This window comes from Marmota marmota, unplaced genomic scaffold (assembly GCF_001458135.2).
Source record: "Marmota marmota marmota unplaced genomic scaffold, marMar, whole genome shotgun sequence".
Classification (NCBI taxonomy): domain Eukaryota; kingdom Metazoa; phylum Chordata; class Mammalia; order Rodentia; family Sciuridae; genus Marmota; species Marmota marmota.
This window is the reverse complement of record NW_025999905.1, coordinates 6,512,571-6,539,743: the sequence shown is the minus strand read 5'-3', so window position 1 is coordinate 6,539,743 and position 27,173 is coordinate 6,512,571. Positions and strand designations below refer to the sequence as shown.

Below are 27,173 nucleotides of genomic sequence, written 5' to 3'. Positions count from 1 at the left end.
GTTAACATTTGCTCAGCATTGGAAAGTTCCATTAATTATTTGTGTTTCTTAATTTTTTGCTGACCTACTAGGCTTCATCTTTCTTCATTTTGTTACTTTCTGCACATTCAGCAAATGCTTTATAAAAGTTGGCTTTTTATTATAGTTTTGAAATCTTTCTTGTCCGATTAAATTTTTGGATACGATTGGCTAAGGAAGACTTTGTTATCTTTTTTCACTCCTCTGACTACTTTTATTGTAGAAGAGTATCACGCTCAAAAAGGAATGGTGTTTTCTGAGATCTGTCTATCTATCTATCTATCTATCTATCTATCTATCTATCTATTTTCTGGACTGGGAGTTGAACTCAGGCATTGTGCATGCTAGGAAAGTGTTCCACCACTGAATTTTTTTTTTTTTTTGAAAGATAGGGTCTCATTAAATTGTCTAGGCTGGACTAGAGCTTGTGATCCTTGTTCTTTAGCTTCCTGTGTAGCGGGGATTATAGGTATGCATCATCCCATGCCCAGCTACATTTCTGAGGTTTGAGACTATGGGTTTGTTACTGTGTTCAATTTTTTAAAAAAATTTAAATTTTGCGGGACAATTAAATTTGTTACTGAAGTGGAATTCAAGCTAATCATTTGAAGGTTAAATTGTCCCATCCTTCCTCACTTGAGGTAATTTGCTTGAGACCTTAGTAACAGTTAGTTCTGGAAAAGTTTATTCCTTTCTGTATTTTTGTTGTTGTTGTTGTTGTTATTGATAGCTCCCCCCACCCCTTTTTTTCTTTCTTACAGTTAGGATATTTTATTAGGGCAATATACCAATATACTTATAGAGTTGGGAATATACACACACACACACACACACACACGAAGTCATTCCTTTATCCTACAACTCTGCTCTTCTTTGTAGAACAAAAATTTATTTTTCCCTTTTACTTGTACCATGTTTTAAATAACATGCTGGTACTCTAACTTCTAAATTCATCAGTTTTAAATTTTATTTGTTGCCCTATTAAAGTAGCATTTTGTATAGGTTTTAATTATTTGACTGACAGTAATCTGCTGTGCAGTTCTACTCGAGTCCAATAATCTTATTCACACCTGGCCATGAATAAGAATCATTTGGGAAGCTTCTCCAAATACAGCATAGTATTTCTTACCCTGTGAGAGTTTAACACTGTAGATCTGGAACTGGGTCCTGAATCTCTGAGAAACTGATAGATGATTATGATGCAGGCTTTCTTTGGAACCTGAGGTTGGTCACTGTGCCCACCCTGTTATTTACTTAATTGCAGAATAATAAAGGTGGAAGTGTCAAAGCTGATGGACCCTGTTATGCATACAGCTATACAATTTATAATATAACAGATGCAATCAGCTTCTGAAAATTTTACATAAGAAATATATTGTCATTTTATTTTCAAATATACTAAAGAATTAAAAATGAAATCTACATAAAAATTAAAATTTTAAAGCTTCTTATTGTTTTGCTGTCTTTGCTATAATCATGCATATTTTCTAATTCTGAAGACTATTTTCTAGTTATTTTCTCTTACTTTTAAATTTGAGAATTATTCCTGATTGTAACTCACTGTCATACTGGAGCAAATTCTGATTTTTAAGCCTTACTAGTAAATTATAAAATTTCCAATAGTGATTAGAGGGGAACCAGGGCACTGGTGGCCCATCCTGCTCAGTTTTTCTGGTAGGGATTCTTATCATTAGATAGTCTATTTTTCCACTGGTGCAGATGTGCCCTGTGTCTGTCACAGTTTAGAACTTAGTAACCACTGTTTCAGGAGGGCAGAAATTTTAGTTTGGTGTGTGTTAGTTTCACAAGGAATGCACTTTTCAAATCGGGTCATCTTCTGGCAATCCATCAGATCCGATACAAGAAACAAAATCTCAATGGCACACTGAGGACATTTCCTTAACCTTTAACTTAACTAAAAGTTGACAGAACTAAATCATCTCTTAGACACAACACATCACATTATGATTCTATGTTTCTTTTTCCACATTCAAGTAGAAAAGGTAAAATCTAAATATGATTGTGTGCATATTTGAAATTAAAAGTGGACCTTAGGAAAAAACATAATTAATGGGAGAATAATGTGCAGGTAGAAACTATTAAGAAAGACTGTATACTTATTGCAGAAAATTGCCTCGATCTTAATTTTAATAAAATATTCGGTGGTTGATAGTTTTAGATATATTTTTTGTTTTACCTTTTTTTTTTTTTTTTTTGTACTAGGAATTGAAGCCAGGGGTCCTTTAGCACTAAACTACATTCTTAGCCCTTTTTATTTTTTATTTTTGAGACAGAGTTTTATTAAATTGCTGAGGCTGGCCTCAAACTTGTGATTCTCCTATTCTCCTGTCTCAGCCTCCTGAGTCACTGGGATTATAGTTGGGCATCACCGTACCCAGTACCGGTTCATTCTTGTTAAGATAGATAGGTCAGACATAATTCCAAGGTTTAATCTAAAAAACAAAGCAAAATTAAAAACTCTGTAAAACTGAGGCTTACTATTCACCATAGCTAAATGCTAAAAACATATATCTCAAACCAAGTCTTTAGCATTTTCCTCCTAGATTCTTTATTCTTAGTTTTGCCCTTCATGTAACAACATATCTTTTAAATTGACTTCTAAAACATGCTCAAAGGAAGTATGTCAACAAATATTTTCCACTCAACCATGCCTATAATTAGTAACAAATTATTTTGAGAAAAGTAATCTGTGCCATCTTTTTTTGAAGTTCACTCAATATTAAATAAGTATCTTCTTTCTTTCATTTGTTCTTTATGGTTGCTTAACCACTTACCCACATCTCAGTCCTTTTTTAAAAAAAAATACTTTTATTTAAGAGACAGGATCTTGTTAAGATGCTTAGGATCTTGTTAAGTTGCTGAGGATGGCTTTGAACTTGTGATCCTTCTGCATCAGCCTCCTCCGGAACCACTGGGATTATAGGCATGTACCACCACTCCTCCCATATAAGTATATTCTTATGCAGGGATTGGCTCTTCAGGGGGTACAAGCCAAACAATATTTTTTTTGGAAAACCTATGTAAAGAATAGGGTGGAAAATAATTTACAGAAGAAAATTTTGTAGTGGGGCTGGGGCTATAGCTCAGTGGCAAAGTGCTTGCTTTGCATGTGTGAGGCACTGGGTTCGATCCTCAGCACCACATAAAAATTAATAAAGATATTGTAGGTCCATTTACAACTAAAAAAAATTAAAAAAGAAAAATTTGTAGGCTTTGTTCTAATATTTTAAATATATAGAAATACACAAATATTCTGTGATGTGTATAAAAGCAAACGCAATATTTACTAGTATTGGAAAATAATATCAGTCATGAAAATAATTGTATTTTTGGGACATGATTTCATAGATTTTATAAATTCTATTAAATCAGATTTAATGAGGAAATAATATGAGCTAAACTAATACATGTGGACCTTTATGTCATAATTGTATATTAAGTGTTTGCTTTTTGTGGGTTTTTATTTATAGCCTTATTTTTTCCATTTTTCCTTTTATAATGATAAACATCTACTTAAAATTCACAATGCATATTTGCTTTTGTCTGTTTATTGAATTTTCTTCTAATGAGAGTTTCTGCTGTGTGTCACTAAGTAAAAATGTTGGTTTGATACTGTTTGCTTTTTAAAAATCTAATGAATTATATGCCAACAAGCTCTACTTGCATCTGACTGTAGCTGAGAGTGATGGTAACTGAAGAGCTCAATTATTGGCATTATATCAGGAATGGATAGATTAAAAATCTGGTTATACAATGTCTAATTAAGCTTTCAATAAATAAGAAATATTTCTGTGAAATGATTTTATATGCAATTTTTGAATATTATTTAAATCTAGTGTTTAACAAAAAAGGTTTTTTTTTTTTTTTTTTTTTTTTTTTTTTTACTGTGGGTACAACATTAAGCTATCTGTTTCATAGTTACTCCTATTTATTGGCTTTATAATTCTGTTATAAGTGATTTTGAAATTCTGTAGAAAGGTTCAGTTGTGATGATCTCTTTATTTATCTCTTATATTAGGGATATATTATATTACCTTTCTGTTAGCAAAATTGGAATAATTGTATTGTTATAAATGAAATCCATATCCATAATCATAAAATTAATTTTATGATTTCAAGTATGAATAATAAATTTATTTAACAATAAACTGTTAAAATAGAATAATTCTTACCTTATGAGATTTCAGCTTAACATTTATTTATTAAGTACATGTGTCTACACAATTGTGTCTATATGGATGACTGATAGGTTTACAAAACTCTACAAGTTTTTTTATTCAACAAATATATTTTGAGTTCCTATCATGTGTCTGGCTTTGTTCTATTCAGCAAATGACACAGTGGTGAAGTAACAGCAACAACAACAACAACAACAACAACAAAGAAAAAAACCCACACAAAAATCATCTGCTATCACAGAGCATATGTTCTGTATCTGATATAGGAAGTTATATTCATCCCAAGATAGGTGTTGTGAACTTGTATGGGGGACAGTGTCTTTTCATAACCATTGTGTATTCAGACTCTGATTCATTAAATTCTGCAGAAAATGAGCTTAGATTTTGTTTCTTTCATATTAAGTTTACTTCTAAAAATGAACTCTGCCCAAAGGTGTGGCTTTTGTGGCCCACTGAATGGCCTTCATACCTATTTGGCTTATGCCAAGTTTCTGTGATGAGGGAATAAGCAAATTATCTTATATAACTTTTTAAAAATCACATACTATAGTTTGTTATTAAGGTTGTTTTTTGTTTGTTTGGTTGGTTGGTTGGTTTTTTGTGGTGCTGGGAATCTAACCAAGGCCTTTCACATGCTAGGCATGCAATTTATCACGATGCCACACTCCCAGCCCCATGTATTTAATGTTCACTACTATTATTACTACATGGAGAGTATTGTCCAACTCTATTACTCTACTACAAATCTGTTCTCTAAGATTCAGTTCTAATGTCACTTATTTTTTTGGAGAGGGGGGTACTGGGGATTGAACTCAGGGGCATTCAACCACTGAGCCACATCCCAGTCTTATTTTGTATTTTATATAGAAGCAGGATCTCACTGAGTTGCTTAGCTCCTCGACATTGCTGAGGCTGGCGTTGAAATTGAGACCCTCTTGTTTCAGCCTCTCGAGCTGCTGGGATTACAGGCAAGCACCACCACACCCGGCCGTCATTTATTCTTTGATTTTCTTAGTCAAATTTAGTGACCTCTATGTGCCAATAAATGCTGTATATACATCCAACTTTACTCTTGTTTCATGAGCTTGCAGAGGGACGGATCATGTACTGCTTATCTTTATCTGGTTCACATTTAGGAATTCACTGGATATTGAATTGAACTGAGTAAATAACTTCTTGGGTATTTAGCATTTTAAAAAACATTAATGTACAGAGTTGTTTGAGATTTAATGCAAATATCTGCTTTGATTTTTTTTTTCTCCCTGTTTCATTTTTCTTTGAGGGATAATGGGAATATGTTTACACTCATGTAACATTAGAGCTAGACCTCAGTTATTAGATAAGGGCTCGCTAATAAATATTATTTGATACTCCTCTCTCACAATATATTTCTCAGTAATCTCTATTTAGCACAAATACTCTGAAATAACTTGATATTGTTCTCAATTTATATAAAGGGAAATTCTGGGCATAAAATAATCAAATAACAAAGTCATGTGGAGATGGAAGTTGCACAGCTTGGTTGAACTGTCCCCAGCTTGGTTGCTTGGTCTGTGGGGATATTCTTCTTTCCCTGACAGCCAGTACTCAGACCATTTAACAAATTTTCAAAACTGCTTCTACACTGAAAAAGTATAAACAAAAACAAAAAGGACATGGTTGGGGCTGGGGATGTGGCTCAGTTGCAGAAGGATTGTCTAGCATGTGTGAGGCATTGGGTTGAATCCCAAGCAGCACAACAAAACAACAAAAAGAATTATAAAAAGTACATAGTTAACAAAGAATGATCTCCATGCAGGACATTGATGATACTTGAAAAATCAAGGCATGATAGATTAAGAGAGACCAGGAGAACCTTCTTGTAGAAATTTTTCCCAGGATAAATATTCTGTGAACTCATATGGGCTTATAGCTGTGGGAAAACAAGTTGGGACAACTTGGTATTTGGGAGAGTCTCTATTTGTTATCTGGGCTACAGTGCTTGCATTTCTCTGCCTCATGGATTTTCTCTTGTTTATTCAGAATTTGAGAGATGTTTCTGATGATACATCTTGTCTACACACAGGTTTTTGATTTTTCAAATATTTCAGCCTTGACACATTTTCCTTGCTGGGGAGAAGAAGCATTTGGGCAGTGGTGGCAGTAGAAACAGCAGCTGAGGTTTTTAGAAATAGTGCTGGTAGTACTGGTTGCATTCATGGAATTTTCAGTGTAATTGTGAATAGAAACCCCAAGCTGCAGTTTGGGAAGAGATATTATAAATGAATGATGTCAACATTTTAAACTTTAAGATGAAATACAGAAATCCAAAATGGCTGTTGGTCTTTATATGTTTTCTTTTTTTTCCATCTGGTTTTAAAAGAAGAAAGAGTGTATGACCTTAGTTATGTGTTGGGAAAAATAGCAAATAAAACAATGAACCAAGTGAACATCACTTCACTTATTAGTGATGTTTTCTTTATCAAATCCTCTATTTGTGATACTGGAATAAGACCACATTTATCACCCATTTTTGTTTTTTTAAAAAGATACCTTTAAAATCTGCTACTCACATGCACAAAAACGTAAATGTTGGACGAAAGGATGAATTCGGTTCAATATCTCTTTTGTTTATCCACTTCATTAATTTTAGCGTGTCTACACATAATTTTTAGTTGATTGTTATTTAGATTTTTCACATTAATTATGATCAAGATCTATAAATCCACACAAAACTGAGTGCATTTTTATTATAAATACATATCCCCCTTTCTCTATTTTTCCCCTTAACTTTTCAACACTGACATTTAGTCCTAAAGCACAGGATGCCCTTCTTAGAATTCTTTCCAGCTGCAAAGTTGCCAGCAAAAGTTCTGTCAAACACTATCAAGGCCACAGGACTGGGTTAAGAATGGCTCATTCCTAGCAAGATGTATGGCTAGTATTGAAGTAAACCCCTCAGTAGTGTTAGCTTTTCCTTTGAAATGGCATTCATGCTGTGAAATGAACTTTTACCGCTGTTTGAGGTTGTTTTTCTCTATTCTGATGGACACAACAGCCTTATTATGTTGATTTGATTTGACTCTCCAGTCTTTGGCACCAGGGCCAGAATGTCAGGTGATGCAGAGGTCTTAAACTCACAGGTCTGCAGTGATACCCAAGTAACTGGAGGTCAGTGCTCTATTTTTCTTGATTTTTTTTTTCCTTCCCAAGAATGTTCCCATTCTTGTTTCTTTCCAGGATAATCAAACCCTATTTCCTTTTTTTTTTTTTTTTTTTTTTTTGAGAATTCAACTTTCATTCACGGTTTTATTGCAGATTAAAGGCTGGTACATTAGAAGGTTATCAGCTAATCAATAACTGTCAGTCCCATCTTGTGATAAAGCTATCCCATTGATCAAAGAGGAAATTTAGGCCCTTAGCTTTTAAGTGGCAGTTTCTTAAGGTTTAGATAATGTGCTTATGGAATACATGGTCCTGTCCTTTTGTGTATAGAGGCAGACATACGAATTTATGTGTTTATGTAATGTATTCATAAACTAAACTACCTTTATAAAGGGCTCCATCTGAATTTTATGCCAAATAGTGCATTCTCACTGTTCTTAAAATTTTGGTCAAATGTATTTATTAGAATCTCCACCACCTTCATATATGTACACATACACACACATACACACTTGCACACACACAGCCTTTTTCTGTTTAAGTATGGTATTAACATACCTCCTAAACTCCTAATGTAAATTTCAGTGATTATACATGTAGCAAAATACACATGAATCTTATGATTACAAAATTGAAAATAATATGCTTTTATTCCATATTATTATGTAGTCAAGTTGAATAAGACTTTTATTAAGATTTAGCAAGTTTCTTTTGGCAAAATGCATCTTGTCCTTTTAGTTGAATTCCTACCATGGCTTTCTCAAAATGAAAACCAAGTTAAGCCAATATACATTCACAGTGCCAGGCATTGTGCTAGGTGCTAGGAACTGAAAAATAAATGTAATACTAGCAGCAACACTAATCTCTGATATTTGTTTAGCATTCTAGAGTTCAGAGACCATTTTTATATCCCATATCTCATTTGCTTCTCAAAACAACCCTGGATTGTATGGAGAATGGACAAGGTCCATACCACTTTGGTGTAACTCCCGAGTCTCCTAGGTCGCACATGCCAGAACCAGGACTCATCTGGTAACATTGTCTTTTGTCTGCTTTCCAGCAAATTGTGCTAATCATGGCTTTTAGTGACTTGCTATGACTATACAAGTGAGTAAATATATATAAGTATTTTTGCTACATGTATATATACATATATAAATTTATATGCTTGTATAATGCAGTAAAAAATGGAAAACAAATTTTTTTATTACTTACAGGGCTCTTCTAATTTATAACATAGTGTACAATACAATACATAAATAAAGCAAAGGTGAAGTAGTCAGGATCCTAATTTCCTTATTATTCTATGAAAATCTTCATCCTCTTGCTTTGAATTATAGAAATGTAGTTAAGTCCTATGTATACATAGGTCTTGAGCTTCAGGAATCCTGAATGTTTGCTTAACAAAATAATCTCCCTAAAATGAATTTCTGAATTTTGGTTTGGACAATGTATATCTCTGGACAGTGGTGTAATTAGGCCAAAAACATTTGCTAAAACTTGCGAAAATTAATTTAACATCACATTTGAACATCACATTTTGCTTTATTACTACTTGAAAAAAAAGAAAAACTGTTTGTACTATTTATAGTTTCCATGTTGTAGACACTAAAGCCATGTACTATAAACAGGACAAGCATTATCCAGGGAACTGAGAAGAGTACATCACATAAGAGCAGAACATTAGTCATTTGAGTTCAGATCTGTGCTGTTTACTAGGATGTATGACCTCATACAAGCATCTTAAGATCACTGGGCCTCAGTTCCTCCTACATAAAAAGGGCATAATGATATTACCTTCTCCTATTTGACCTAATTAGTAAATGAGTATGTATCTGACTATGTGTTTGTGTAACACTGCATATGTTTTTATGAAATATATATATATATATATATATATATATATATATATATATATATATATATTCTCTCTATAAATTATAGGATATGCAGTATTTAAAAATACACTATTCAGGGCTGAGGTAGCTCATCAGTAGAGCAATTGCCTCACACATGTGAGGCACTGTGTTTGATCCTCAGCACCACATAAAAATAAATAAACAAAATAAAGGTATTGTGTCCATGTACAACTAAAAATAATTAATGAAAAACCATTCATATTATATCACAAGTACCTTTTATCTGATCAGTTTACCTTTTAATATTATATATTAGTTTTGTTTCTATGCCAGGAATTATATCTATATCTATGAACCTATAGGCCAAGTCTACACATATTATAAAATAGTAACAAAAATAACTGCACATTTTTTTGTTGATTTTGTTATGTAGTTGAGGGCATATCTATTATGATATATTGTCAGCAGAACAGGCTTAGAAATGTTATTGGTTCAAACCTACTGACACTTTGACCATAGGCATTCACAAATAGAAAGTTCAGGTAGAAACGTAATGAGACTTGGAATACAGGCCCAGTGATAGGTTCAGTTAGCATCTTCTATTTGAGATTATGGGTTATTAATTCTGGTTGATCAAGGACACGTTAATTTGTGGGTCTAGCAAAATTGCTTGCATCTTCAGTGTTTTTGTTGGTTTTGAAGTTGATGTATTCATTGAAAGGGAAAAAAGTGTTGATTTTTCAATTAAGATGCAACCTTTACAATGCAAAGCAATAATAATTATAGTGTTCATTCAGCCTGAAGAAAAAATTTCACTAGTTAAATAGCAATAATCAAGATGAGAACTACATTAGAAGGGTGCTAATTTTATGATCATCTCTACTTAAATAATAAAAATGAATCCACAGGACCCTTGCTGTAACTCTACTTGCAGTGAAGTGATATTAGGCTTTATATGTGGCCCTCCTTAAGCCCATATTAAAAGTAATTACTGCTTAAATTGTGGATGACCAAAGACCATCCTTAGAAAATAGCTCTTCCTCAATAAATAATTTGTTAAGTGGTAGTCAGCTCCTACAGGACCAGACATGTTTGACCCGAAGTATTTCACAAGCATTAGTGTAATCATCATTTGTAACAGATTCTTGTATTTTCCAATTTCACGGAAAATCAAAAACAATAAGAAAATAACTTAAAATTGAAATTTCTTCAACTGGATTCTGTCTGCTAAATATAAGAAAAAAAGAATCCAGTTTTTCCCCATTCCCCAAAGGGAATATTTAGCATCAGAGAATTATTTAGCATTGCAGTAAAAAGTATAGCTGTAAGCTTAGGAGGCAAAGTGTGAATTCTGGAGTCCAGCATGTCCAGGTTCAAATCTTGGTTTTATAATTCACCACTTTTGTGATTTGGAGCTCATTACTTTTTTGGGCTTTGTGAGCAAAAGGTAAAAGTAAATGGGTTGATGTAATGAGTAAAGGACATAATTTTTGTCAAAATTTTAACACATAGGTTGGTATTGTATAACTCAATAGTTCTGTAGAAGTAAGAAAATACCAATATGTATTTAATTTAGGTATCTTTTTGACCCCAGAGGATTTTATAAGCCACATTAAGAGTAATGAATATTCAGAATAGTAATATGGATAGTATGGTTGAAAGAATTTGAGACAATTGTATTTAATCGACCTAGCAATAAAAGAGTTTGGTTTGTGATGTTATTCTTGCTACCACACACTGGTAGGATAGCTTCCCTAGATAGATATTATTGCTCATTACAGATCTGCTTCCATTCCACTGTGCTTCCCTACCCACTCAAGACAGGAAGCACAGCAGACGCAGCAGCATATACACTGCAGATTTGTAGCAGACCCTGCTCCTTTTTCAAATTGTGTGTCAGTTGTCTATGTACAGAACTACCAAATATTATATCTGTGTTTCCCAATTAAACAACAACAAAATGGTTCTAGAGAACCATTTGTTCTAGAGAGCAAACTATATATTCAAAATACAGTTTTAATTAGAGAGTCATTCCATTGTAGAATTTATATGGTTGACTTCCATAGTTATAATGCCAAGATAAAGAAAAGTAAATATTTAAGTATTTATTTATATGGAATATAATTCTCCAACATTAAAATATGTAACAAGAACAACAACAACATGATTTCTGCCTTCAGAAAGCATAATGACAAGTTTGGAGGAAGAAGGGAGACACAGGTTAGGAGCAGTTAAGATACAGTGGATGGGGAGTTAATGTAGCAGCTGGAGCTTGGCTACTTTCCAGTTGAGGGACCTTGTTGAGTCCCTGAATCTCTCAGTATTTCATTCTTCATTTTCCAAAGGGGATTGGAACAGGAAGGATACCATGTATGTGTAATAAAGAAAGTCAAAACATTCATAATTATTAACACGATTGCTATTATATCAACATATAGGCAGTACTATCTGACTACAGATTAGTTTTATAGACACTAAATTCTATAGTTTATTTTTTGGAGAGATCAATACAAATTGAAATAGTTTTGAAAGGCCTCAAGGAAACAACGAAACATGACCTGGAATTAGAAACTCAGTCTCATGAAATATTAGCAATGATATAGACCTATAGCCTCCCCACCGACTGGGTAATGATAGTTAGTAATTACATAGTGCTTGTTGTGTGTTATGTCCTCTTCTAAGACATATTTGGGGTTAATTGAAATAAAAAATGGGCCAACCTGGAAATTTTTCAGGATGAATTTAGATGTCACATTATTGGGGCAGAGAAAATAGAGAAAAAAGATAAAAAAGCCCAAGTGGTCTCATATTTTCTTTTTTTTTAAAGTATTTTAGCAGCTTGGGTGCCATGGCTCATGCCTATAATTCCAGCAGCTCCAGAGGCTGAGGCAGAGGATCACGAATTCAAAGTCAATCTCAGCAACTTTGTGGGGCTCAAAGCAACTCAGTTAGACTCTGTCTCTAAATAAAACATAAAAAAGTGCTGGGGATATGGTTCAGTGGTTAAGTGCTCTGGGTTCAATCCCTGGTACCAAAAAAAAAAGTATTTTAGCATATAGGTGCACTTGCATTTAACCACATATAAAACAGATATTAAAGAATGAACTAAATTTTATAATTATATCAGTAGAATCTAATGTGATAATTCAGTGAAATAGGCACTGGCTAAGAATTTATGCACTATCCTAAGGGAAGAGGAGAATCCAGCTTTATCTGACTTTTAACTTTTATCCCTATGCACACCCTCAATTTACAAAGCGCCTATTTACTTCAAAGGGGTGAGGAGGAGAATGCAAACCAGGCCTATTATGTTTGTGATCATACGATTGTTTTGCAGGTGGTACCCATGTGTTTTTCCAAAGCTCATCTTTTCTATTTGTACACTTGGAAGGAGAGCAGAGCGCTCTTTCATCTTCATATTTTTCTAGTTTCTTGGAACTATCAATTACAAAGAGCACTGTATAAATCTTCATTGTCTGTTTAAGTGCTAATATAAGCTGCTGAATCTATCAGGCGGTTACAGTATTTGATGCACCTAATAGCCACCTTACACCTGAGTTACAGGAGATACATTGGCAGGACTCTGCTCTAAAGAATTAGATTATAATTCAGAAAATAAAAGAGGAATATTAAAAAAAATCCATTCAACATACAACTCTCCTACATTGCACTGTGTTGGTAAACAACAGGGCTGTTTGTTGTCATTGTCTATCATCCTCTTTGATCAGTAAATTTCAGAAAAATGACTGTTCCTCTAATTAATCTGTGATCTATAACAGGCATTATAAAATCTATTTATTCAAATGAACTAATATCTGAGAGTCTCAAAAGGTTAAATTTAAATAGATGCTTTAGATTGACATAGAAGTAAATGATATTTTGGCAATTTAAAAGAATGCAGTTGTATATTAGACTTCTTCAGTGTTTAGATGTGCCACCTTATTTAAGAAGAGAGATTTACTTATAACTGGATTTCCTTTATAATCACATCTTAAAATTTCTCAAGGATTAGTAGCTAATAAGTGAAATTTGTGTAAGAATAAAATCAAATGCAGAAGTTATTTTTTAGCTAGTCTTCTGTATATTACGAATAACATAAAAACTTGCATTATGCAGGGATTAGTATGATTTGATTTGTACTTTGATGTTAACACTAAACACTCTGCCCAAGATAGAAGTAAAAAGATTTGTAATGTTAAAATATTATTGCCTCTATGCTGCGAGTTTCCATTTCCAATAACACCTGTACATCACTGCTACCTAGTTCTGTATTACATTTTATGTTTAATGTGGTAATCTAATCTCTTCTTATTTGCAGTTAGCAAGTCAAAGTAAAAAATATACATTGGAATGTTGCCATGACACTGTTTCTGTGGAGCCAAACTTAGTAGCAGGTGAGATGTGTTGGTTCCCATTAGATAGGACTTGGTTCCTGAAGGATCAGAGGATCTCTTATGGAGTTGTCCTGTGGCACAACCTAAAGGTGTGGCGTATAGGTAATAGTGAGGTTCTAGAGTTGATTAAAAAAAAAAAACAAAAAGCAGTAGGAATGCTTTGAACCTACCAAATGGGAAGTTACATCAATAACTGTATAAAGTGTAATAAAATTTAAGTAATAATTTTCTGTACATTTAAAAAGCCCTTCTGGATTACTATTAATAGTATTAAAATTAAGAACATTTCTTAGGTTCCAAGTATATGCATTAATGAATAGCCATATATTACTCCATTATATATTTTCAGCTATTCTAATCATTGCAAATCACTAGATCCTATCAACTAAATCAAATAATATTATAAATTTGTCTAGATATGTCATAAATTGCCTGCAGGATATTGAAGTCAGATATAACAAATTCTATCTCCATGATTGCTTTTCAATAATTGCTCTTTCTAAAGATTGTAAAGGCAGATAAGAATAATACCTTAAACTCCTTGTGAAATACTGTAATAAGACCTTGTTCATTTGTGATTCATGAACTCCCAACTGGGTAACAGTGTGTTCTTGTAGAAAAAAAAAATGAGTATGTAAAAGAAACCACAAATATTAGATCCAAAAATGTTAATATAAATCTAAAATTCTTCATCCCAATGTTAGTTTTCTTGGGGTTATATCCGGTAGCCATTGAAATGTGATCTGTGTCATCACTGACTATTTACATTTTGTTCCTCCAATACTTAAAAGAAAAATTAGGATTTTTTTTTTCTTTTTTGTGGTGTTGAGAATTGAACCCAGGGCCTTGTGCATATGAGGCAAGCACTCTACCGATATAAGTCCATGTGTGTTTTCTCTTGTTTATGTCACGGTCAAGTTTATGTCTTGCTGGGAATCTTTGTTAACATTGGGCTTGTTTGCTTCCTGTTTTGTGGGTGGAGGCTGGGCTTGTCAATAGAGACTTAAGGTTTATTATTCTGGCACCACTCATGCTGTAGGTGTTAATATTTATCATTAAGAAATGACAAAAAGGCTGGGTGTAGTGGTGCACATCTGTAATCCCAGAGACTGAGGCAGGAGAATTGCAAGTTCAAAGCCAGCCTGAGCAACTTAGCAAGGTCCTAAGCAACTCAGTGAGACCTTGTCTCAAAATAAAAAATAAAAAGGGTTGAGGATGTGGCTCAGTAGTTAAGCATCCCTGAGTTCAATCCCTGGTGCCCCCCGCCCCCCCAACCCCCACAAAAAGAAAATGGACAAAGGGCTTGATAGACAGGGAAAAAGTACCTTCCCCTTCACTCTTTGCTTTTATGTTTCATACATCTCCCTTTCCTTTTGGGCAATTATTAATCTAGTAGAGTTAAATGAAGAGTATGGATGAAATACTTTAAGGTAAACATCGTTCTGTGAAGAGTGGTGATTCCTCATGGAAATTGTTCTAATATACACTGAATTAAATATTACAAGGCAGTTTTAAAGGATATTTCCCAAATTTATTTTGGGATATAAATTATAAAAAATAGTACCAAATGAGTAGTTGGTTTAAATAAAATGTGTTTGCAGGAATTGCCCCAGCTAGCATTAACAGCTATAACAATTGAGGCCAGGTGACAAATCATTTCTTTTTAAGAAGGTGTTTATTGTCAGGAAAATTGCAAAGTTTCCTTTGTAATCACTCTTTGTTATTTTGGCAGCCTGTAAAGTTTTATTGGCATTTACAGAAAGGTACTTTTTTTTGGCTCTAGCCAGCTGGCTTTCTTTTTCAGGCAAACTTTCCTAGCTCTGGTATTGAGAATATATTTTCAGCTTTGATTGTCTACCGATGGGGTCCTTTTGAACAAGGAGCCAAGTGGCTAATGTCTGGATTGATCTCATTCTTGTCTTCAGGAGGGTGACATCAAATGCTGCAGGTGTACTTCAACCATTTGAGTGTTGCTTCATACTTACCAGCATATCATTTTGGTGCTAAAATGGTCAATTTAAGACGATGCAAATTACAGGCTCCTTTCACATCCAGACTCAAAGAAAAGCATGTGAAATTGTGAATCAAAAGTGAGGACTTGATAACTCCAAAGAAAATGGAATTTTTTCCAGTAGCAAAGGGTCACCAAATTTACATCAAAAGATTGTTTCTAGGGGATAAATATTAAAAGAAGTAATATATAAACATTTGAAGAACTAAAACAATAGCATAATTTTGCTACACTTGTGAGTGTGGTATACGGATTTGGAATTTCAGGAGGTCTTCTCTCAATAAAGGCCATAAACCTTATGCCTTACTTCCGGGTTTATAGGAAGACTTGTCCAGATCATATTAATGCATGTAGATTAATTATAAAATTAGAATTATACTGCTCTAGTTTTTAAGACTACAGTAATGAATTTATTTAAGCAAGTACTTGCATCACTAATTACTTATTTCATTGACTTTAAAATACTGCTGGAGGAAATGGTTATATTTTATTTTATAAAAAATGTTTATTTGACTACTTGTTCTTAAATGACTAAAATTTACAAATCTTAGAAACTGCTTTTTAGTACTTATTACTTCAAGTGTTGACAGGCATATTAGTATTTGGCAGCGGTCTGTGGCAATGCAATATTATCTTAATTCTGTTTTGCATATTAGTATGGCCCATAGTTAAAGTAATTAATGTAAAAATTTTGTTTGGAGCTTCTGTGTTTGCGATTTAATTAAAAAGGAACACTGAAGATCACATTATTCTTACTTTTAGGTAAGATCTCTTTAGATGCAATTATATTCATCAATTGTGATGTGTCTATGTTCTGCTTACTTTTTTTGGAGCATTGAATTCTGTAGAACATATTTACCACATTTTTTTTTCTGAACTGTTGGTTAGAGAACTGTACAGGTCATCTACAGAAGGCAGCACTCGGGGATTTGTTCTGGAATGGTAGATGAGGCAGGGGATGCAGGATAGAAGGAAGCCCACCTTTCACATGTTCTTCTGTGGTAAGAATCCATCTTCTGGCCAGTCAGAAGCCAGGACAGAGCCCTGTTGGTGTCTGGATATTCCACAGGCCCATCTGTCATAGCATTCCTCAGAACCTCTTTGTGCCGGACTCAGAAACACCGGGAAGTATTGGGATCTTCCAGCCCCAACCAAGCTAGGAATGCTCTTCCAGCCCCACCCCAGCAGATACTACATACTCTTTTCCAAATACCCGTTATCCATTATTTGGAAGAAGTTACCAGGTAGAGAAGTAATCCTTATTTTTGAAACTATGCAAGCCTTAAAAAGTATATATATCAAGACAAAGACAATTTCAGTAGAAGAGGTCTTTTCCATGTTCATAAAGGTCATAATTAGGAAATTTATTAAGCAGAGCAATGTTTGAAAGGTGCAGATTTGGATGGGTATCTTGATTCAGGGACTTCATTTCAGTTTATTAGATCTGTTTCTCAAATAGCTGCAGCTTGTTCAGTTTTGTTCCTGCCAGTTGGATATGAAGTACTGTATGTTTGGGCTCACTGTACAGAATTTGTTTCCAAAAAAAATGTGTCGTGCTGCTTTCCATCTACTGGACCAGTAGGGGTAGGAAGATCTGATCTGAAGCCAATGCAAAATGCAAAATCTATCGGATTTGGATTGTTCGTACATTAGGCCTTCCTTTGCCTGTTCTTACCCTTTTCCAGATGGAAGAACCAGTTTCCTCCCAGGGCACTTTTTCCTGGCAATTAGACTGAGAAGATGAGGATCATTTAGTACCACTACTGCTGAAGTGCCATTATATTAAGTTTAGACTTTAAAATTTAGAGGGATAGAATCAACACATTTGATCTCTTTGTTTTTCAATTAATGATGCTTTTAAAATTAGGAATGTAACTTTCTGTCTTTTGATTCTGCCTTTTGTTTTATTAATATAATAACATCTTACTTTCCCACATCAACTGGAAAGTAGGTGGTCCATGTAATCGAGTTTAAAGGAGACTCGAAACACCTTTTAGAGCATCCAGTGTTTTAAAATGTCAACCACATTGCCGCACGTCTTTCTAATGTGCATTATGCACCTTCCCTTCTTAAATAGGACATTTAACCTGAATTTATTCTTTCATGGTGATTGAGGGTCATTATCAAGTCGGTTGCTTCATAGGATGCAGTGATACTTTCAGCTTTGTGCCCATTTTACTAAACGGCTTCAGGATTTTATACCCTTGAAATTCTTGTATCAGGTCTTTGTCCTTTTCCCTTTTTCTTTTACATCAATAAGCAGGGACTTATACCTGCTTTTATTTTATTTAAAATAATTTTTATTCATATACTATAATTATATATACTAGTGGGATTTATTGTTACATATTCATCCATGCACACAATATGACAACATAATTTGGTCAATTTCCTTCCCCAATACCTCCTCCCCCTTTCTCCCAGGCATGACGTTTTAGAATTACAAGGAAAGTTTACTGAGTCTAAATGCCTTCATTTTGGAGATTAGAAACAGAAGCTCTTTCACAATTTTCTTATGGTCACACAGCTAGTTATATTTGGGGTAGGAATTAGGTAGAGATTATATGACTCCCAATAGAGTGCTTATTTTATTATATCAGGCCATACTGTTTACTTTTTTTATTTTGTCAGAATATTCTCCTCTAACATATTTCTTCTCATGTTTAATTTAATTTAATTTTTTTATTTTTTTGCTAATAATGTGTAATGGACAGACTTGAAGAGAAATTGGGAACAAGATAAAAAAGTACAGGTGAGGTAAGACTGAGGTCTAGAAGGCTTATTTCTGTCATAGTCACTTTACTTTCTTGAGTCTCAGTTTAGCTTCTGTTTGAGGAAGTATTTGGATCAACAATAGTAAATACAAACATTTTCTGAAGACTGACCACTTCTTGTGAGGTACTGTTCTTCTTTCTCATGTGTGTTACCTTATTTAATTCTCCCACAAAGCCCTCGAGGAAGGTCTGCATCCTCATATCACAGAGGAGGAAACTGTTGCATAGAAGTTACCAGGTTTCCCAGAGGCCTTTTAGCTAGCGAGTGGTAAAGGCAAGAGTCAGTCTCCTTGTCTTAGCCACTCTGCCATCTGCTTCTGGGCAACCTATGTGTTCTTACTCAGCTGTAACACCTGCTGGTTCTGGGTTTGAATAATAATAACTCTAACATCTCGCATTATGAAGTACTCACTACATACCTTACATGTAGTGCTCCATGAAGCAGGTGCTATGTCATCACATTTAAGTGATAAGGAAACAAGCACAGAGAGGCTCAGTGGCTTGCCCAGAGCTCAGCTACTGGATGAAGGGGTAAGACATAAAACCAGGCAGATATTAGTGTGTGCCAGCTTTGTTATTGTCTGAGGATGTAAGCCATAATTGTAACATGAGTTTCATAATATTTATGATTAGAGGCGAGGTGTGTGTGAGGAAAAGAAGAGACACTGTGTGCACAGGTGCATGTTAATGACTTCTTAGCTCTGTGTTAGGTAAGGGGTAAGATACTCAGAAGCTAAGAAGACAAATGAGTGCAGTGAGTTTAGTGCAAATGATACTGGGAGTAGAGCCTTGGGGACAGTGGAGAACATGGCAAGTAGGAAAACCCAGGTCCTGGTCAAAGGGGCAGCTGATAATGGGCTCATTCAATTGCTGACCTCTTTCAAACTGGAAAGTGGATTAGTGTTGCTGAATATTTTGTGTGTGTGTGTGTGTGTGTGGTGTGTGTGTATGTGTGTGTTTTCTGGAGAAGCTATTAGTTTGATTTTAAAACCAGAAAAATATTTTGAAGCAGCATTTTAAATGATCACAACTAGTTGAAGTTATTTGGAACCACTCTGTGAATCAAAAAAAAAAAAAAGTTACAACCTCTGATTTAAATCATTAGGATCTCGATGGTGGAAAAGTTTTAGATAAGTGAGAGTTGACCACATCTTGGTGCCTCCACTATTCTTTGAAGAGATGAAGGACAGACAGAAACTCAGAACACATCCACTTTATTCTGTTAAGATGTTATAATGGTACTCTGCAATGGAGAGTGGAATTCAAAGTCTGCTTTTGAGAAATAGCCGCTTCATGAGGCTGTGCCATCATCAGCGGGCTGCATTCTGCAGACTACAAGGAATCCTGGCTTCTCATTCTGTTTTACCTTCAGTTTCCAAGTCCTTAGACATCTCATGTCAGATGGGAGCGTGAAGACCAGGGTCACCTTCAGGACTTTATCCATATCTCCTCGTCTATTTTCTATCTGTATTTTATATGTAGTCAAAACAACATGAGGGGGTGAACTAAGTGTGCAATCTCTTTAAAAACTTTTGTGTTGTCTTTCTTTAGCTGTTCTACTTCAAGAATCTTATTTAAGAAAAAATAAAAATCAACTTGCTGTGCTAGGGTCTAAATTTCTGTCTCAGAAATATTATAGGTGAATATATTTCCAGATGCTGCAAATAATGGAAAATCATGAAAACTCGAATCAGGGTCCCTGTCCTTAAATGTGTTTCAGTTTGCATTTTGATAGCGGTTTAGAAATGTTATTGCTTGTTTTGTCACAGACATAATTCACATCTTTCTTCAGGCACTGTAAACAAGAGAAATGGTTTAATGGCCCCATAAAGGCACTCTGCTGATAGCTGAGATTAGGCTCTTTAGTAATGGATGTTGGTGTGCCGGTGTGAGTGGTGTGTGTACATAGTGGAGAAGGGCGGGCTTGGAAGAGGTGAATGTACTGGGAACGAATCTTTGAGAGGCTCAGATGCAGCTCAAGTGGCCTCTGCTTTTCTCTGTGTCTTAGAAGACGAATTTATAGAGCATGTGACACCATTGTCTTTATTTGTACACAAGCCTTCCCCTTTGCTTCTGGAATTTAACTGAGCACTAATTGAGGTCATTGCCATCCATTTATCACCTGAAATGGAAGTGATATTAACTTAAAGTGAATGCTTTTCATCTACTGAGTGTATTCCTAACTACATATATTTGTATAGAAGGCTGCATGCATTTTTCATGCCATATTTGTATCTGGTCTTAAATAATCTAATTTATGTACACCATTTACTTTTTTTCACTTTTACAGAGTTTTTTTTTTTTTTTCCATCACTGTTATAAACCAAGTGATTTTTTTTTTTTTTTAAATCTCCAAGCATTTTAGTGTCCACAGCATGATTTGTTTTGACTTTTTCAGTTATATTTTCCAGACAGGTATAAAAAATTCTCCATGTTATAAGTCACCCTGGTCTAAGTAAATAAATGCTTTGAAATTTCTCGAGGCTCATAAATTTATAGTGTTTTAGAGTCTCAATTTTGTGTCATTTTCCATTAGCTAGTTTGTGTATGTCCCTATAAATTGACTATGCCCATTGCACACTTTGGGTTTTGAGAGTTAGAGTAAACAAAGTGTTAGATTAAAATTAAGTGTCCTTTGTTGACTGGTTTAGTTGTATCCTATCACTAGCAGGTTCTGTGGTTCCACTCAGTCTCTTTTATGTGTTTTTTTTTTTTTTTCCCTCCATTCCTTTTTCATTATATACCATATTCTGGAACAAGCATCAGAAAATGGTTCTCTGTAGAGGTGATAAATCTTTTAGGCTTTGTGGGCTCTATGGTTGCTTTCAGGACTACTCTTTTCAGCCACTGTACCTTACCAGGAGCCCTGGACTACATACACCCCGAGGAATGGTTGGGAGAGTGTCCTTCTAAAAGTTCATTTCAAAAACAGCTGGGAGGCTGAAGGTAGCCCATGGGTCATAATTGGCCATCCCCTATTCCAGAACACCATAGAGCAGACTGTGCTAAAATAGTATATATATATTTTAACAGACCAGAAATCTCAGCAGCGAGATATGAAGCCTCCCAAGTCTAGCCTCAAGACTCTGTATTACTAGTGAGGTTTCCTCCGAGAAGGGATTCAAAGACAGGGTTCTGTTTAGAGAAGAATTAAAAACATCATGTGTTTCTTTTCCCAGTGTAATTGTTTTATATGCACAGAAATTGGTACTCTAATTTCCTCTTAGGATAAGAGTTAAGGAGGAAAGCAGAGGGAAAGGTCAACCAAGACATCTTGCCACCATATTTTCATTAGCTGTCCATATATAGAAGGAGACCTTTCCTTCCCTTGTGACATTTTGGTTATCAGGGTGTAGGGGAAGATTTAGATGTTGGATAGCAATATTTTTTCTTCAGTGGAATACAAGTAGTGTGAATTTTTAAATGTCTTTGGTCACAGTAATAAATTGAATAAGGCAGAATGCCTGAAAGCAAGCATGAATGCTCTGAGAAGAGTTTCTGCTTAGAGAGGAGTGCCAAGAATATGTTTGTAAGGTCATGGATACAGATGTCTGTATCACACACATGCATTAATCAAACTTAGAGAATATGGTACTGGGTAGTATATTTACTAAGGAATTTTTTAAATGCTTAAGTCAAGTTTGAAATAGACACCATGGAACTCTTGTGGGTAAGGACTGTGTTTTACTCTTTGTCTTCATTCCATATCTGGGACATAGTAGATGAATTAATTAGTGAATTAATTATTGAAGGAGTGAATGAATAAAGAAACATCTAAAATAATGTTACAGTGGTGCTCATGCATGAAAGGAATTCTAAATATGTATATAAATAAATTTGAATTATATGTTGAAAGGTTTAATATTTGCAGCCAAAATCCCAGGGCTCTAATACTTTCCCTGTTATAATTTAGTTTTAGGTCTTTAATTAGACATGATGCTTAACTTCATTAGGCTTGTATTAATCAGCTTTCTGTGCCTATGACAAAATACATGACAAAATCACCTTAAAAGGAGGGAAGTTTATTTTGGCTAATGTTTTCAGAGTTTTTAGTCCACGGTTGCTTGACCTGTCATTTTGGGCCTATTGTGCACAGTTTGACATGGTGGTTAATGCCACCAGCACGGTGGCCAAGAAGCAAAAGAGGGAAAGAGGAGGGATCCAGAATCACTGTCCCCTTCAAGGGCACACCCCGACTTGTCTTCGACGAGGCCCCACTTCCTAAAGGTTTCACCACCTCTCATTGTCGCCATAGGCTGGCAACTATGCCTTCAACACCTGGACATTTGGGGAACATTTGCAATCCAAACTATAGCAATGTCTCTTTAAATAATCTGCACAATGGGAATTATAATAAGTGTTCTTGTCTTGGATGACAAGAATAAAGTATGAGACAGTTCTTTGAAAATTGTAAAATATATAAATTTGGTTTTTTAAAGTATTATAGCATTATTCTAATAGGAATCTAAACTCAACTGCAATTTATTATTAATACCTGAAGTTAAACATATTACCTTTCTTCTTCTTATTTTTCTTCTTCTTCTTCTTCTTCTTCTTCTTCTTTTTTTTCCCCATGGTGCTGGGGATCGAACACAGGGCCTTGTGCATGCAAGGCAAGCACTCTTCCACTGATCTATATCCCCAGCCCTATCTTTCTTAATGTAACAAGTTATCATCACCTTGACCATAGAGGTATAAATAGAGACTTCATTCATTTATTTTCACTATTCATTTTCTGAACAAACATTTGCTGAGAAGTTGTAAAATAAACACGATGTGCTTTCAATTTAAGAATATAAATAATGCCTCAGTGTCACAAATGTTTAGGAGATTATTCTCCTTGAGCAAATTTTAAATGTGTTTTCTCCATCTATATTTCAAGTATTCAAATGTGATTTTATATTATATCTACATTCAACCAAGAATGTGTTTATACTCTAGCATTGCTGGTTGTGGAAAGCTAAGGGCATCTCTGTGCTTCAGTGGAATCATGACATGATTGTGCCTCCTTTCTAAAATCTAGGTGGAACAAAGTGGAAGCAAGATGATGTCTCATAGTTCATAGTTCAAAAATGAAAGCAATTACTAATTTAATAAACATTTAACGATGAATACCATGACCCTGAGTAAACTTTTGAATTAAGAAGTGGTTACGTTTATTTTGGAAGTGCATATTTTTAAGTCCTGGTATTTTTGATCTCTTAAATTTAACCATTAAAAGAACTCAGTCATCATTATTCAGCCTTAAGATGTGGTTTTAAAGGTCAAGCTTCCATCAAAGACAAAAATGCAAGAAACATCTCTTGAGTTTTCTCTCTCCCTCTCTTCCCAAAGATCGGATTGTCTGGAGGAGTTGTGGATCATAAAAGTTTGCATGAGAAATGTGTCTTAGGAATGCCTGAGAAACACTGTAGATTTCAAAGATAAATTATGAACTGTCTGAAGTCAGGGATAAAGATATAATATCATTTTGAACTATCATCTCTTTGTAAATGAAATGAAGGAGTTAACTCACTTGATTTGATAGACTTGAAGAAGGAGAGATTCACTTTAATTAAAACTACAAACAATACAGATGCCTGTAGCTCTCTGTTCCAGACCCAGTGAGGACGGGACTGTAAGTGAAATGAAATGTACCTCGCAGCCTCGGCAGCAGGCTGGAGCCGTGTTCAGCACAAGTAATTTAATTAGTGTTGATCATGACTCCAGATGATGGTGATTTGATAAGGAATAATTTAGTACTTAACAGCCTTTTACATGCACCAACTCCATGTGGGAAGGTAAAGCAAATTGCACAAAATGAATGTGCTGCTTTCACTTGTGCCTGTGCCAATGAGCTGGAAAACCGCCTGTTAGCAGATGCTCAGGCTCTCAGCCCTGTGATGAAATACCCAACATGTTTCCAATCCAGCCCTCTCGGTGGGAGTCTCTAGACTACCCTTATTTCAGGATAAATAAGAGAAGTCATTTTTGTGACCTAGCATCTCCAGGAAGCAGGAAAATTAAGGTGAGGAAAATAAAGTAGCCCAAGATTCTCATGTAGAAAGTTGAAGATCTTCAGCGTGGCTTCCTTTTCCCCTCACATGCAGCAGCTAAGAACAACAACAAAAAAACAAACCAAAAAGCGAACAAAAATATCCTCACCAACTCAGATTCATGGGATTACTTAATTGGCTTATGATCAGAAAAAGCAAAATCAGTTTTGGGGGCCAATGATGATTTTAAGAGGCCCATATACATCAAATATGCTATGAAGAGGAAGAGTCCTCAACTTCTGGAGTTGTAGAACTTATGCGGATCCTTGAGTGTTGGCATCTAAGACAAAAAGATGTTCGACATTTTTAAAACTATTTTCAAGTGCTAGACCTGTGCCAATGAGCTGGATACAGCATACACTTCATCCAGATGTTGCCAAGCATCATGACAGATTCAGAATTTGTCCAATTATGAGGAGAATCACCTAGAAATTTTTTATAACATACAAAATCCTGTTCCATTCAGCCTTGGTGAATCAGAATTTCTGCAAGTGGTGTACTAGTCTGCTGGGGCTGCCATAACAAAGTACCACCTGCAGGATGGCTTAAAAAGAAAAAAAAAATGTCTCAGAGTTCTAGAGGCTAGAAGTCAGAGACAAAGTGTCAAGCAGGGTTCTAAGTGCTGGGAGGGCATCTGTACCATGCCTCTCCACTGGTTGGCTGGCAGTCTGACATTCCTTGGCTTGCAGAAGCATCACCTTGACCTCTGCCTTCATTTTTGTTTGATATTCTCTCTCTGCATGTCTCTATATCCACATTTGCACTTTTTTTGTCACATTGGATTAGAGCCCATCTTAGTGACTTCATCTTAATTTAACTAGTTTTCCAAATAAGTTCGCATAGTAATCAACAGAAGGAAATTATTTTTCTCTCCGTTTTATCTGTTTTTGAAATTTATATACTCCTGTGCTTGTTTTCTTCTACTCAACTTCATGCCTGGGAGACCATATTTTTTGGATGCATTGGTAGGTAGTTTGTCCCTTTTTATTTCTGTATAATATTTATTATATTGTATGATTATGGCATGGTTGATTTATCCGTTCTCTCACCAATGGATATTTTTCAGCTTTTGCTATCATGAGTAAAGCTTCAAAACTTTCTTACATGTGTCTTTTGGTGAACATATGCACTCTTTTTTTTGGATCCCAGGGTAGATATTGCCAAAGTTTTCTAAAGTGGTTATACCGATTCATATTCTCAGCAGCATGTATAAAATTTCCCATTGCTTTATGTCATCCACAAAATTTGCTAATGTCAATCTTTTACAGCTTAGCCATTTGAATGGGTTTGTAGTGACAGCTTAATGTGGCTTATTTGCAATTTACTGATGAGTAAAGATTTTGAATACATTTTCATTTTTCTCATTGTTTTCGTGGGCTTTTATTTGTTGTACATTTTTCTGTTTTGCCATTTGGATATTTTCTTTTATAAACTGCCTGTTCAAGTCCTTTGTTTATCTTAATAGGTAAATTGTCAAATATCATTGGTTTGTAGCAATTATATTAAACATGAATTCTTTGTTAGATCTTTCTATTGCAAACACCTTGTAGCTTGTGTCTTACTTTGCATTGTTCTCATGATGACTTTTGATGAAGAGAAGTTCATAATTTTAGTGAAGCCTGATTTGTTGATAGTCTTCTTTTATGGTCAGTGTTTTTTAAATCCCATTCACTAGTCCTTCTGAACCTCATGGCTCCACATACTTTAAAAATATATGAAATGTAACAGTCTCTGATGTATCTGATATTTTGATTAAGATGGTGAACCTTGAATCCTACTATAGTCATCAGCTCCTGAGTTCTTATCGATTTTTATTCTTAAAAAGTAGTTCTGAGATCTCAGGTATAATATGATTTTTTACTTCTCTGAATGCAAGTTGAGTTTCTTATTTGTTACTACTTTTTTTTTTTCCTTAGGGAAATGTAAAATGAATAGTTAGGATACAGAGAGCTAAAACATGAAAATATACGTTTTGTTGTATATGTTCAAAGAAGTAATAAATAGTTGAAAAATATTTGACAAAAAAGCAACAAATACAGTTTAATGTACTACAAATGTTGCATCATACAGTATTTTTCTAAGAAGTAGCATGCACATATACATTACCCATATACAGAGGAGACAGAATTTTCTTATAGAATACTATAAATATTTGGCAGTTTTTAAAAAATATATATATTGGAAACTTTTGTAGTAGATATTTAGGACTTAAATAAATGTAAAGAGAACATGGTGAACCCCCATGTTCCCATCATTCCGCTTTTCACATTTATCAACCTTTTCCTAATTTTATTATTTTCATACATGAATTTTTTTCCGGGGCATTTTAAAGGTTGCAGACACCTTATTGTTTTATCTGAAAACACTTTGTTAATCTTTAATGTTAAAATATTTTTGGACAACTATTACATTATTATCTCAACCAGCGAAACTAACAACAATATCTTGAATTGTCTAATATCCAGTCTATATTCAATTGCCCTGTTTATTTCAGAGTTATTATTTTTAAGTTTTTTAAATCAGAATACAAACAAGTCTTCATAATTGATTTTTGAGATTTTTAATCCTCTTTTATCTGAAGTTAACAAATTATGATTTTTTTTCAACTATTGAAGATTGAGCCCTAGGCTTCATGAATGAAAGCATGCACTCAATCACTGAGCTGTATTCCAGCCCCTAAATTATAACTTTCTGGTTTTGTGAAACACCTTGGCAAATGGAGATAGATAAAATTTCTTC

General features: G+C 34.6%; 1 protein-coding gene across 6 annotated transcripts in view; it reads left to right on the top strand.

Moving 5' to 3' along the window:
* Positions 1–27,173, top strand: part of Etv1 (ETS variant transcription factor 1) — an 89,811-nt gene that overhangs the window by 18,576 nt on the left and 44,062 nt on the right. The window lies entirely within an intron of this gene.